Genomic DNA, 11,016 nt, shown 5'->3' on the forward strand with positions numbered 1-11,016 from the left:
TTTTTAAGTTACAAATCAATTGGCTATCACTATGATCTTAACTGTCAAAATATCTGCCACTTCAGCTAGCCAACAAGATTAAATAATCACCTTTTGCTTCCATATGCTTGTACCTGGTTTTATGTTTTTTTTTTTTTGCATATTCATTAAGAGTGGAATTGTATATCATTTGAGTTAATAGTAATACTTCATTTAAAAACTGAAATTGGTTATACTTTGCTTCTTTTGTTTATTTTTGTTTGGTTTTGATTCCGTATTGTTGAATCTCTCCCTTTATTATTAGAAAAATTCCCTTTTTTGGGGGGAGGGAGAGGGAAATTACCTTATGTGTATTATTTTCATTGATGGATGAAAAAATTGGGCATACAATTAATGATGCTTAGCGTTTCAGATGGTATTGTGTTATCTCTGGTGGGCAAACCTTTAATGACAATGTGAAATGATTAACTGGCATATCTGTGAAAACTAGAAATTAGTTGTTCTCATCACCTTTTCATGTACCTAGGCTAATACTGCTCAAAGCAAAGGCATAGGATGGTGTAATTATAAATGGCATATGCTGGATTAGTTTAAATGGATTTCAGTATGCCTAGTATGTGCAGTTGATCTGTGATAATCCATGTATCCATTCTGCTGTCCAGACCTGACAGTAAAAATAATCATGTTAATTTTGTATCTTTTTGCAAAAGCATCTTCAACTGTGTCAGACACTTCTTTGAAGATGCTGCTGAGATGGTGGAACGCAGTACATATTTTATCTGATCACTTAAAACCAGAACCATAAAATCAAACATTCATAGGTGGAGATGCTCTATAAGGTGATATTAAACCATAAGAATTATAAATAGGAGACTAGACTAAAGAAGGAAACAGACTTCATGAGCTAAAGAAAGCTGGTAAAAAGTGCTTTTAGACTCATAAATGTTTAAGGAAAAAAAAAATGTGCAAGATGGCAGAGCTTTAAAGGAAAAGTGTGAGGAAAGATAGCTTTTGAATGATCTGAGAAAGTGGGTTTTTTTTTTTTTTTTGCATCATCTGCATAACAATAAAAAGTAAAGCAAGGCTGATGGAAAATAACACCCCTGGGATGCATGTAAATACAGAAAAGCTTAGAACACAAAATAGAGCCTTAGGGAATTAAAAAATGCACTAGGAAGATAATAAAATTGAAATTATTTATGGTCACTAATTGAGAGAATGGAGAGGAGTGCTAGAAAAATCTGAACTCCATGAAGTTTGCATGAAGAATTCTGAGGAAATTGTACCAAGAGATTCAGCACTGAACAAAATTTCTTGACTGAGATGATGTTTTCTATGTTGTTACATTTTTCTGTATTTCTCTGTTATATTTTACATTTATTTCTTACGTTTCCTGTAGCAAAGATCACAAAGATCATGTGAACTGCAATCAGCATGAAAATTCTTTGAAATCACTTACCCATCATTTTCACTTGTTAAAGAGATAACAGAAATATATGAGATAAAACAATATTATTCAAAATGAAAAGTCATTTGAGAATTGTTATCAGACCACCTAAATTCAGCTAGCTTACACTGGAGGTAGACCTCATGAAACTGAATGTATATATACAAACCAATGGGGCCAGATGACATGCATCCCTGAGTTATGAAGAAACTGGCTCATGTGGTTGCCAGGCTGCTTTCCATCATACGCGAAAAATCATGGCTTTCAGACAAAGTCTCTAGTGACTGGAAAAAGGGAAATATTGCTCTCATATTCAGGAAAGGGAGATCTGAGGAACTACAGCCTGGTGAGCCGCACATCTGTGCTTGGGAAGGTCATGGAGCAGATCCTCCTAGGAGAGATGTTAAGGCACATGTGAGATATGGAGGTGATCTGAGATGGCCAGCATGGCTTCACCAAGAGCAGATCATGTGTCACCGATCTGGTGACCTTCTATGATGGAGTGACAGTACGGGTGGACAAAGGAAGGACAACTGATGTCATCTACTTGGACTTGTGCAAGGTCATTGACATGGTCCCACACCACATTACCGCTATGATAGAGAGATAGTGGATTTGAAGGCTGGACTATTACATGGATAAAGAATTGATTGGATGATCATAGCCAGAGGGTTATTGTCAACAGCTCTGTGTCCAGGTGGAGGCTGGTCATGAGTGGTGTCCCCAACGGATCTGTCTTGGGACTGATGCTCTTCAACGTGCTTATCAACAATAGACAGTGGGATTGAGTGTACCTTAGCAAGTTTGCTGGTGACACTAAGCTGAGTGGTGCAGTTGACACAGTAGAAGTGTGGGATGCCATTCAAAGGGACCTGGACATGCTTGGAAAGTGGGCACACAAGAATCTAATAAGGTTTGACAAGGCCAAGTGCAAGGTGTTGCAGCTGAATTGGAGCAATCCCAGAAACAAGTACAGACTGGGAGAAAAACTCACTGAGAGCAGTCTTGTGTAGTAGGACTTGGGAGTCCTGATGAATGAGAAGCTGGACATGAGCCAGCAGTGTGTGCTTGCAGCCTAGAAGGCCAACAGTATTCTGGGCTGCATCAAAAGAAGGGTAGCCAGCAAGGAAGGGGGACTCTTTTCTGCCCTTGTGATGCCCCATGTGGAGTACTGTGTCCTGGCCTGGGGTCACCAGTACAGAAGAGAAGGGATATGGAGCTGTAGAAGTGGGTCCAGAGGAGGGTCGTGAAGATGACCAAAGTTCTGGAGCATCTCTCCTCAGAGGATAAGTTGAGGGAGTTGAGCTTGTTTAGCTTTGAGAAGAGAAGGTTCTGGGGAAACCTCGTTGCAGCCTTCCAGTATTTGACTGGAGTTTACAAGCAAGAGGGAGGCCAACTTTTTAACATGGTCTGATAGTGATAGTACAAGGAGAAGTGGCTTTAAATTGAAAGAAGGGAGAATTAGGTTAGATGTTAGGAAGAAATTTTTCACTCAGACGGTATTGAGGCTCTGGAGCAGGTTATCCAGAGAGGCTGTGGATGTTCCATCTCTGGAGGTGTTCAAGGCAGGATTAGATGGAGACGTTGGCAGCCTGATCTATTTGCTGGTAACCCTACCAGTGGCAGGAGACTTGGAAATGGATGATCTTTAAGGTCCCTTCCAACCTCAGCCTCCTTCAATGAATCTTCTATGTGGAGTATTTTAACTGATCAGATTTCATTGGCAGTACAACTTGCTTGTGGCCTTGGCTGTCAGCCAGCGATGGCACAGAACTTCTGTTTCTGCATACTGTGCTGGAAGTGGTAGTCAGATTTTTGAAACCACAACTGGCCATCTACTGCCCCAAATAAAGTTTCTGTGCTCCTCTGCTGTTATTCATGGTACTTTGGTGTGCTTGGCTGGTTTGTTTCAGTCTTCCAAGATTTACTATACCCTACCCATGAGGCACTGCTTGATATATTGAATGTTCTAAAAATGTATTTAGCTAGTTATTTTGATGCAGCAATAATGCCATTTCCTTTAGTTTGTATGTATGATGTTTTGTATCTTTGTTTTGTAAATTCAGTTTGAAATAACCCATGAAAAAGACTCAAGTCAGCTTGCGTAATGGTCTTGATCCTAAAAAGTGTTGATTCCTTGTCCCCTGATGCCATGCATATGCAATTACTAAGTTATAAGAAAGATCCTCTAGTCATGTTGTTCATGGATGATCACTTCTACATTTGGATGTGTCTCTGATAGACCCTACAGGTTTAATGCTTTTGGCTCTGAGTTGGTTGTTCTTCTTCTGAATTACACCATAATTTCAACAGGAAGTCACTGATAATAATGGATTTCCAGCTGCAAGGCTCAACAGTTAATTTAGATTAATATGAATACTAAGCTGCCATGGTTCTACTCCAAGATCCTGCCATGTACAATAATTGTAATATGCTATAAAAAAATTAGGATTTTGGCAGCACTTTTTAGCTAGAGATGATAATCGAGTACAATGCTGGTTATAACAAGAAGAGTCAGTACAAAAAGCAAGATCTCACAAATGGAAAATCTCATCTTATTTTTTAAAAGATACCAACATGTCTTTAAAACAGGAGTGAATAACAGATGCCTAAAGAAAAAGTATTATTTTCTCTTACTGAAGAAGAATATTTTGAACTGTGATCCACCTTATTCAAGTAATCATAGCTGTTACTTACCTGACCCAGAAAGAAAAGCATTCATTATGTCTATGGAAATTCAAACACACCTAGCAAATTTACTTCTTTTCTCTTTACCAGTCTTAATTGAAGCTAGTTTCTGTCTTTACATCCTCCCTCAGTGTGTAGTTTATTTTTTTTTATAGTAATAAAAAAAAAATCTGAAAGCTAAGGTCAGAGACTGCTGTCAAGCTGAGCTTCAATAAATTGAGTCTGAGGTCATGAAATAAGCTGTCAGTATGTGATTAAAGGTATTTCCAGAAAACTATGTACATGACATGGGCTTTGAATCTTGTATTGTTCAGTGGGAGTAGCCCCATGCCATCCCAACAAGAGTGAGCAACTGAACCAAGGTAGATGGGAGGAGCTGAAACTGACAGTAGCTGACAAGGATGCAAAATGGAAAAGAAGGAATAGAAGGAAAAGGTAGCAGTGGATTTTCCTGGATATTCCTAATTGTAACGAAGAAGCAGTTAGATCAGCAAGAGATTGCAAGATATGAATAGAATTCTCACTTGGAATAAATGCAAGATGAGAAAGAAAAAAAGAAAAGAACGAATTTAGGCTTAATCATATGATCCGGTCTTTCTGCAAATCTTTCAAACTGTTTTAAATCAAAGAAATACTGACGTCAGCATCTAATTTTTTCGAAGTGTGATTTTTTTTTAATAAAAATACTTTCTTTTATCTATAAGATGTTCTGAAATTATACAAGGGATGTATTAGGTGAGCAATCTATGTACTATAAATTTTACAAAAAATATTAATGAGCAGAAAACTGTTGAGAAGTTCATCTCCAAAGTAAAATAACAGGGTGGACAGAGATCTTTTTTCAGCATCTATCCTAAACAGTAGAATAGAATAAGGAAGTAAGGAAAAACTAGAGTATGCAATGATACATCAGGACTCCCTTCTATTAGCTAAGGGAAAAAGTGTAAAACTTCACAGTGCAGAGAAACCCTTTGATGAATTTCCAAGCTCCATTTCAGATGAAATTAATAGCCATAGCAAAAAAGCTGAGGATAAATATATGAAATAAACTGAGGTTTTATAGATAGAGTTTGAAAGAGGGTAGTGAAACAAGGAGAAAGAGCAATATTGGATTCATATTGTTTCTTGATGACTTGCTACTCTTTATACTACTTATAGTTTGTAGTATCCAACCTTGAGCATATAAGATAGGGAAAAGTTGTTGAAGTCAGTTATGTGAACATCCTGTAATCTCATATCAACCTCTCTCTCTTATGTTTTTGTAGAGATCAGTAGATGATGCCTGCTGAGGATGTCATCTTTGCTACTGACTTTTTAATTAATTCTTGTCCTCAGCTCAAAGAGCAATGTTTCACAGTAAAAAGTCTTCACATATAAAGCAGGTATGACATTTATCAATTACTCTTCATGGTATCTGGCAGAGGTATCAAACAGTCGGAAGCTATAGTATTGCTAGTTTTCCAGCAATGGCAAAATATCACAGATGCCCACATCATATACAGCGCATCATTTTGGCTTATTATCATGTTTATTAATCATTTTGTGAAGAATACTGTGACACTGAAGTGCAGTTGTCAAGACCAAGACATTGAGCATAATAAAAGTAATAGAAAAGGTAATAAATTTCATGTATTTAAAATTTAAGTGGCGTATCTTGATCAAAAGCTAATAGAAAACGAATGAAAAAACTCACTTTTGCTTTTTCACTACTATGACTACATATGTAGAGTTTCTTTTGCTCCCTGCTGAACATCAGGAAGGCATTTTTCCAGAAGGTGAAGTTTTCTTTGGGCATCCGTGTACCGATCCACAGGCCTATGCATTTGACTTCCTCCTTTGCTTTTCAAGCTCAAATCTAATCTTATCTGAAGTGAATCAAGTGCAGTTCATGATTCTATAAGACATTTTCTAGAGAATACTCATCCAGACTGGCAATCCCGTGAAAGTTTTTTTTACTGCCAGCTCTGAACAACGCAGCTATTTTGTGCTGCAGGAGGGAGACCCAATGCTGTCAGTAAGAACCTGTATCATTCAAAACAGTCTTTCATAGTACATCTAAATTTCTCTCACCCTATCTGATCATTTTTACCCAAGGTGGTGCAAAGCTTTTGTATTCTGAATACATAAAATTAATTAAAAAAAAAAATTGTTACAGACAGAAAGTTATGTCTAAATTTTCATATGAAAATATAGTAGTTTATATTGCTTCTCTATCTGTATTATTTTCTTCATGATAGTAGTAGCAGTAACTGACCATTTGATGTATTGTTGACATGTAATGACAACAAACTAACTTATTTGCTAAAAAAAACAAAAAACACAAACACACACACACACACACACAAAAAAAAACAGCAAAAATCAAACAGGGACAAAATAAGTGTTCATTTATAGGCTGTTTAGAAGAAATTTCTCTCTGTTGAGTTCACGTGTATTGAAAAACTGTTGAAGCTGCAAGAGCTACTGTATTTTAAGAAGACTTCTTGAAGACATCTTAATTCCCCAGTCCTCCTGAGAGTCAGTGCACTTCTCAGCAACAAAGCTTTTGCCTCTGTTATTACTGTTTATTTTTGTTGAAGGAGACACTAACATCAAGAAACAAATGGCGATCTTTCCCAGCAGTCTTATTCTATTAACGACAGCTGTTATTGTGTTTGCAGCAGTGTACAAAGAAGAGGATATAATTTTTTGCTGTGGTCTGCTGATTGCTTTGTTCATCTCTGCTGGTGACATATTAGCTTTGCAGCACATCCATAGGTCACCAACTATTCTTTTTGTATTTGTAGTGGTCAGTACTGTGAAGAAAGATTTTAAATTGAAAATAACACTTTCTTTTGTTGTCTTGTATTTAGGAGAACTGTAACTCTGTAGCAGAGGTGCTGCAGGTCATACTAAGGATACGCTAGCAATACTAGAAGCAAGAGCTTCTGTAGTAGCACCGACGTCTCATTATACCTACTGTCAGCTGGTCTTATCAATCCATGACATTTATAAAATTCTTTTCATAAAAAATTTAAGATTAAAAAGTGTTAAGAAAAAGTACAGTGCCCTGGTTTACTAATGAAAGAAGGAAAGGTTATTTTATTATCAAACGTACAAAGGGAAGCACTTTCTTCATCTTAGCTGGACATTTTCTTCATAAAATGCAAGAGTGCTCTTACATATTTAATTTTGCTTAGGTTTCATCAAAGAATAATTTTTTCTCAAATTTATTTAATTAAATACTCTTTTAAAACTTATTATTGAAACATGAAAGGTGTATTATAAAACAATATAAAAGATATTTAAATTCTGTACAGACTGGAAGATGGTATTTGCAAAAATACCTTATAAAACAAACCTATATTTTCATGAAAGAAGATTCTGACAAAAATTGAAAATTTGAAATAACTGTCCTGGCTCTAGTTCCAGCAAGTGGACAGATCTATCCAGTCTTTCATTAAAAGGACAACATTATGGAAGCTTTGAGATCCTTTCTTTTAATTCATGGGATGCATGTTGCCTTAGGAACCAAGCTGACCCAAAGTGATGGTGGTGAGGCAGGACTGCTCCAGCGTCAGCTATGTCAACACACGCGGACACAAAAAAGAATAAATCAGTCACTGTATCAAAGGTTATATGCATATATTACTCTTGGCCTAGGTAAACTAACTAAAATTATTGCACTGCACATGCTCTAATAAATCTATTTCAAATTAATTAAAAATGCAAACTAAAACTAAAACATCGTCCCTTAGATTTAGCTAGGCTTTTTCAATTCATATTATATTTGCAATTTCTGTGTAAGATCCACTCCACTCAAAAAACGGCCATACTTACTGTTCTGTTCAGTTGTCAGGGCTTTGCAGTGAACTTTCTTTTCATCTCGAGAATAACTGTAAGGTTAAGCTTCTGTTATTTGAGGAAATATTTTTTTTAATATTCACCTCTTGATTTGTAGCATAGATGTCTTCAAGATGAACTTGATTCTTCTTTTGAAGACCTGCCTGGAGCAAAAAAAACAATCCCCGTCTCTCTGTCTTCATTCTGCCTATCTCAGTGTTAGATCCAGAGCCTTGAAAAGAAAAAGTTCATAAGTATGCCTTCATAAATAAAGTGTTCAAAAATGAGATAAAACTGCTGTGTCTGAGTTAATTTATTCCTAGTCTCAAACTTGTTCTAACCTTCTTACCTTTAAGGTAAATGAAGACCTTTTGCCAAATATCTCTTTGTACTAATAAGTAAAGGCTCCTTTGGGAGATGGATACTGCTTATCTCTAGATATGTTCAGGGTAAATGAGCATTCCAGTATATCCTGTATCCTTGCCAAAATACCATTCCAATACACTTTGCCAAAGAAGTCCCAGGGAGCAGCTCTGGGAGCCTCCCCCATTGCTCTGCCCCCCCCCCCCCAAAAAAAAAAGAAAAAGAAAAAGAATTTTTATCTTAGGATAGACTTATCAACAATACAATTCAGCTTCCTTGGCCCATACTTCACTCAACATGGGAACTACTTAATGAAGACTCATGCCAAAAATTGTTAACAGCTCTTCTGTTTATAGCTGCTAATGGGCCTCATCAATTCTGTCCTGTTACCTGAAAGGAGAAGAACCATCTTGCAGGATTATGAAGATCCTTTTTTTTGGGACTGACATGGAAAAGGATTTTGAATGCCCTTTGTTTCTATAAAGCAACAAAGAGAAGAAAATGTGGATTATTAGTATTCCCAAGGCATCATATCCTGAGAGATAAATTAGCAGCGTAGCAATGGTTTTTGTACAACCTGCAAGCTTTGATATGAAGGGAAGAAGTAGTTCATGGAGTTTGCACTGACTGACAATATTTTGAAAGTCACTTTGTTTTACTGGCAGTTTTTCCTGTTCTGGGAGGAACACAGTGGAATGCTATTCAGCAGAAAATAGAGGAGTTGCATATTGTGCAGAATTCAGAATTTTTTATACTGGTAGTCCTCAAATACTACTTTTTTGGTTTAGAAATTCTTTACTGAAGAGGTATGTCTTCTGACTGGACTTTGCTAACCCAGCACTCTTTTGAATTTTTCCACTATTTTTTTTTTTCTCTGATTTTCCAACCTCAGGTAGATCAAAGAGATAAAGTTCAGAAAATACATTTTTTAAATATCCTTGTTCTGTTATGAACCTCTTTTCACACTGCAGAAATGCATTATTTTGAAATCCTCATTTTGACTCTACTTATGATTTTTACTACTGACTTAAGTTATTGGCAAAATATTCCTTAACCTTGAAATGATGACAAGTTCCTAAAAGTGGAAACAGACCATGTCTTGTCAGTTGCATCTACTTGCAACTAAGCACTGTAGTATGTGGTGAATAATGAGGATTGCAAGTGATAAGTCATCAAAGTGAATACAATTAAAGATATAAACAAAGCATAATGAGTGAATATTTCAGTATTTCAGAAAAACACAGGATTTTTGCAAAGAATTAATTCTGCCAACTTCCGCTTACACTTGCAATTATTTTTGCAATTATTTCAGTCACTGCCAAAGTGCACCCATGCAGCACAGTAATTTTAGGCAGGAAGTGAAGAAGAAAACCTTTTCCAACTGATGCTGCTGAACCAGTTCTGATAGTAATTATTTGAAGTTGGGTCAGATCACTAGATGTTATTATTTCCTGCCAAACTAAAAATTAAACTGCTGAAAAATGAAACCTGTAATGATCCTAAGTTGTTAGACCCTAGTAATGGGAATCATCCAGAAATATAGCTCTTTCTGCGGTAAGGGTTATAATTTGGTGGCGTGTCTTCTTAGTGTCTCTAAAAGGAAAAAATCAAGTTAAAAATGTATTAAAAACATTTGAATATTGAGTTCTGGCACTGCTAACTCTATTGATTGTAGTAGGAGTCCTAGAGGTATTCCATTGCCACGTAGGCCAGGTATCAGATGGAGGCCTGGAGAAGCCTGGTGAAACACTCCTCGCTGCACAATACAATCGCAGAGCTCTTAAATCTTTGAAAGCTCATGTTTGTTGGTGGTAGCAATCCGTCAATTGAGTATTTTACTAATTTTAAGTGCCGTTTAAAAGTACTTACATGATGAATGAATTGGAATTGTAAGTGCTTTCCACCGCTCCTTCAAATCACACCTACTGACAAGTCACCTTTTTTTCTTCAGGAATCTCATAGAATTTTTATTTATTTATTTGTTTATTTTCCACATATTTGACATTCTGTCTGCGATTTTTCAGTTAATAGAAAAAGTTAATTTTTTCAAGTAATGTGTACATATCCTTGCTTAAGCCCAGTGTGTCTTCTTGCCTTATTGAACCAATCGTACATATAGCACTCAGTTTTTTACCTCCGAAGAATTGCTGTTGCTGCTAATTGGTTGCTCTTGTAGGCTGCACTTTTTTCAGCTACGTATTCCTGTGTATGTGTAAAGCTCTGCACTTGTCATCTTTGGTTTCAGATATTAAACTTTGTATATTAGACTGAGTTTCCCTTAAGCTTTCTGTGTTGAGATAAACAATCTGAGCTTTTTAATATTTCATTCAGGCCTGTGTCCCAGTTCTTTAATCATTGTTATGAGTCTCCATTAATCCTTGCTGATCTCATTTGTCCTGAGGTGAAAGCTGTGGTGATCTCCTACACCTCTCAGTTCAGTGACTTGTGACCAGTGGAAGTGAGATTGTATTTCAGCTTCCCTATGGACTCAGTATCATGGAGTAGCTCTGAGCCCAGAGCTGGCAGCTGTAAACAGAAACCGTTGAACCATTTTTACCTGGATGGAAATTGACCCATCTTCCAGTACATCTGGAGCTGATTTTCCCAGTGACTCATGATTTCTGTGACAAGCCCAATTTAAATAAACCATATCTTCAAATTATTCTAAAGAAAATTCTTTTTTTCTCTCTCTCCCTCTCTCTCTCTCTTTTTTTTTT

At 36.6% G+C, this 11,016-nt stretch overlaps 1 long non-coding RNA gene across 1 annotated transcript in view; it reads left to right on the forward strand.

Moving 5' to 3' along the window:
- LOC116216941 overlaps positions 1-8,366 on the forward strand; it is a 53,012-nt gene extending 44,646 nt beyond the window's left edge. Inside the window, exons 2-3 of the long non-coding RNA XR_004160679.1 lie at positions 5,380-5,496; positions 8,055-8,366. This is a non-coding gene — a long non-coding RNA (uncharacterized LOC116216941). The remainder of the gene's footprint in view (positions 1-5,379; positions 5,497-8,054) is intronic.
- The last annotated feature ends 2,650 nt before the right edge of the window (positions 8,367-11,016 follow it).

The sequence above is a fragment of the Meleagris gallopavo genome, chromosome 9, assembly GCF_000146605.3.
Source record: "Meleagris gallopavo isolate NT-WF06-2002-E0010 breed Aviagen turkey brand Nicholas breeding stock chromosome 9, Turkey_5.1, whole genome shotgun sequence".
Classification (NCBI taxonomy): Eukaryota; Metazoa; Chordata; class Aves; order Galliformes; family Phasianidae; genus Meleagris; species Meleagris gallopavo.